We start from the raw sequence: 4,481 nt of genomic DNA on the forward strand, positions 1-4,481 counted from the left end.
CATCCAACCCAAGCGGTGACAAGAGAATATATGTATTACATTGAGAAGGAAAACACTAGGACTCACATTCAACTCAATAGATAACAAGAAAATATGTGTGTCACGTTAGGAAGGAAAGCGCTAGGACTCGCATCCAACCCAAGCGGTGACAAGAGAATATATGTGGATTCACACTTGTGAATTTGTGGGGAATAAGTGAATAGAATATGAAAATATGTGAAGGAATCGGAATTTAGGTACTGGTCCGGAAATTAGAATTGAATTTTAGTTATCATCTTTGAAAAGAGAGTCGGAAATCAGGGACCGACCTCGAAGATTAAGGATAGGATGCCATGTTCCATTAAAGGGGGTCTTATACCAATCTTGAAGATGGGGAGTCAAAATTTGGGCACTTACTCCAAGAGTCATATGAAAATAGTGTAGAGAGTTTGTGATGTTGAATTTGCATAAACGTGTCATGTGAAAAGGTTGATTTTGTTGAAGAATATTTCTAGAGTTTTGTGGGGTTTTGTGCAGAATGTGAAATTCCGCAGGGATGTGAAGAGAGTTAATGCAGTTAAAGATGGTTGTGCTGCACGCACAAAGAGTAAGAAACTCTGAAAATGACCACTCAACATATTCATTTTCTTTTCTTGTTATTTTTATCACATTTAGTTTTTTCAAAATATGTCTTTAATTTTTAATTTTAGTTAGTTGATTTTCAAAAGAAATTTGTTTTGTTGTTTATTTACCGGTGATTATTTTTATTTAAATTTTATTTATTGTTAAAGGTTTGTTGTTTCGTTCTTTGTTCATTGAAATTCTGAACCAACGTGTGGTTCGTGGCTTTCATCCATCGCACAAAAAGGCAACTGACAATAAGGCACACTCCTGAGAAAAAAATTCATTAATCTGCTTCAATCCATGTCATAGATCGAACATAAGCTAACGCCTTAAAAGGTACAATATATAGTCCATGTCGAAATACATTCAGATCGAAATACATGAAATACATTCAGAACATCTCATGCTATGAATACATTGTAGGCTGAATATATCAGATACATATCATGTTGCTAAGAAAAATGAACTCTCTGACTATCTGTACTAGGTATGACGAGCTCCTCATTAAGCAAACCTTCTAAGTCACGCTCCAGGATAAGAGTTTCATTTGCATGTACTTATAGGTACAACCCTCTCATAGCTCGTACGGCAGTAGTTCTTCCAGTTCCGGGTCCGGCTGAAATCCATATGGCATTTTGCTGTCATCCACCCTGCTGAAAGTCACAGACACCCTACTGTGTTGTACCCCTGGAATGCAATGTTTGGCAACATCTGCACCGTTGCCTTTAAGAATGAGTACTGAACCGACTGGTAGAGGAATCTTCACAGCACCTCTGAACTCACCAGGGCCGACGATATTGATTTCTATCCCAAATAAAATACTGCTTTTGCTCAGAAATGAGACCGTGCAGAAGGGTCTCACAAAATCATGATGATCAATGTGTGGGGGAATGCAATCACCCTCTGCATAAATATTGGTAATGCAATTGTTGGGAATGCAGGCAGCAGCTAGAATATTTCATTTGACCATTCTTTTGATCATTAATTTTATCATTGGCGGTAGTGGATCCACTTGATCATGTCTGAGGATCCTAAGAGGATTCCCCTGTCTGCATTTGTGAAGTTATAACAACAACCACACTGGATAGTGATTCTTCCCTTCCCTCTCATCCATTTCTTTGGCTCGGAATATGTCCTTTCCATGAGAATGCCCGCTCGGCCTCTATCTCTAAAATCAAAGATACATTTCAGAATGCTTCTTTCATCATTTTTGAAGAAAACTCTGGTATACAGCTCCAGGCCTTCCAGTATATTGATGAACTTTCCCTGAACTTCTTCATAAAACTCAAATTCTCTTTTATTTACTTTACTTATCTTGTAGTATTCTATCATACCATGAGTTGGCAGTTGTCGCGGGCGTTCCTTCCTTCGAGCATTGGCGGGGACACAAAATGGCGCACTGATCTGGAGCATGAGACTCGGCCTCTAGTAGGATATACGACTTTGGGCTCCAAGGTACATACTGATCCGTCCCCAGTGGGACATATGGTTCATCCATCATAAAATTTGAAGTTTGAGATCCGTTGGCGCTTGAGGTGTACTCTTCCAATGTACTGAAATGTTGTAAATGCTTGAAATGTTGTAAATGCAGAACATTGCAATCCGGGCATGCATTGCAATCCAGGCATTCTACAAACGCATACGTGGCTGATGTCCCAGCTGGTATTTCAACGTTGCACATCTGGCAACCCTTGCAAAAAACATCTGAAACTGAAAGTGTGTCTGACTCTGTCACAAACCTTGGTTCTTCATCCGTGGTGGGTAAGCTAGCAGAAGTTTCTTTCAGATCTGGATCATAAATATGCCCCTCAGGAATTCAGGAACAAGGGTGAGCAAGTTGTTCGTCTCTCTTTGATGTCTGTGTTCTTGTCATAGAAAAGCTCTCTGCTTCTTGTGGTTGGCGTTCCTACGTTGCGTCCTGCCAAGCGGAGTGCTTGGTAGTCGTTCATTATTGGCGGCTATTAAGCCTCCAGCAGGTGTGGCTGCCAAATAGGGCAGACGGCTGGGCCCTTCCATCGGATCTTGCTCTGCTATCACGTTCTTGCCTTTACGTGATACATTATCTTTAGCGGTCACTCTCAGTAGTGAAGGCAGTCCCTCTTTCTCTTTTTAGTTTACTACGTACATGAGAGGACCCTCGTAGTCCATGTCAACCTGGTTAAAATCTATGTTGAAATCAATGGTACCGCCCTGCGACGCCATCTACTCATTTAGTGCGAGGCTCCAGCCATCCTGGAAAGCAAAGATCAGTCTCTGTCCCGACATTTTTCTGCAGATGACAGGAAAAACGTCAGTGGGCCGAAACTTGTCATGAACAAGAACAAAACAAAATGTTTATTTTAGTTTATTTTGGTGAAATGAATTGTTTATTTTATGTATGAGTTTTGTTTAATTTAGTAGAATATTATACTTAAAAGTAGAAAGAAGAAAATTTGAAGTTTAAAATGTTTTTTTCAAAACTTTCATTATATTGAGGTTAATTACAAAATTTGGACCCAGTCTTAGACATTTGGCCATATAGATAACCCTAAAACAATCAAAGTTTCAAAATTTCAAAACAAGCAGAGGCAAGCAGCGTTAGGTTGCGTAATAGGTTTTCAGATACCGTCTGTTTATTGGTAACATGGGTCTTTCACCCTGGAAGTCCACTAACTGGTAGGCTCCTCCTGTATAGACCTTTTCAATGATAAATGGTCCCTCCCAAGTTGGGTCGAAGTTTCCATGTATTTTGCGGCGTGCAAGAATAGGCCTTTTGAGCACAAGTACGAGGTCACCAACTTTGAATGTCCTTGGGCGTGGGCTTGTACCATCTTTACCTGGTAGAGTTCCAATTGTTGTTGTGCTTCCAGTCGTTTTCCCTCGAGACTTTCCAGTTCTTCGAGTCTGAGTTTTGTGCTTTCTTCCGTTGTGAGTTGGTTGACAACGGTGACTCTGAGAGATTGTGTCTGGATTTCTAGTGGTAGCACGGCCTCGGACCCATACGCGAGCATATAAGGCGTACATTGAGTGGGAATCCTGAAAGTCGTCTGGTAGGCCCACAAGGCTTCTAATAGTTTGTTGTGTCAATCCCTTTTGTTTTCATCTGGTATTTTCTTTAAAATTTGTACCAGTGTTTTGTTGAAAGCCTCAGCCAGACCATTTGCTCAGGGATAGTAAATCGTAGAGTATCTCCAATCTATCCCATATTTTTTTGACGAAATTGTCGATCTTTGCACTTCTGAAAGCTGTCCCATTGTTGGAAATTATTCTTCGCGGTACTCCGAAACGGTAGACAATTTGGCTTTTAAAAAATTGAAGGACGTGTTGTGTTGTAACCTCACATAACGGTATTGCCTCTGCCCATTTGGAGAAGTAATCTGTAGCGGCAAGTATAAACATGTGTTCTCTGGAAGATGGAGGGTCTATCAGACCTATTATGTCTGTGCCCTAACACTCGAATGGCCATGAGGCAACAGTTGGGTGTAGCACATTCGGAGGCTAGTGTAAGACCACCCACCCCATGCACTTGGCATTGGTGACATCTTCTGGCTATATCCATGCAATCAGACATCATTGCTGGCCAATAATACCCGAGTCTTTTGATCTTCATCTTCATTTTCGGCCCTGACCGGTGAGCGTCGCACAATCCGACACGTACTTCTTTAACAATATTCTGTGCTTTGGCTCTGCTCAAACATCGTAGCCACATCTGGTCGAATGATTTTCTGTAGAGAACATTTCCCATCGAGGTGTAAGACATAGCCCTTCTTGCGATGTGGTGCGTCTCAGACTTGTCTTCTGACAGCTTTCCAGTATGCAAATATTCTATTAATGGCTTGCGCCAGTCTTCGTTGATGTCTGCAACTGTATTTATTATTTCTTCTTTTCCAAGCTTATGT

This window comes from Phalaenopsis equestris, unplaced genomic scaffold (assembly GCF_001263595.1).
Source record: "Phalaenopsis equestris unplaced genomic scaffold, ASM126359v1 Scaffold001059, whole genome shotgun sequence".
Lineage (NCBI taxonomy): Eukaryota > Viridiplantae > Streptophyta > Magnoliopsida > Asparagales > Orchidaceae > Phalaenopsis > Phalaenopsis equestris.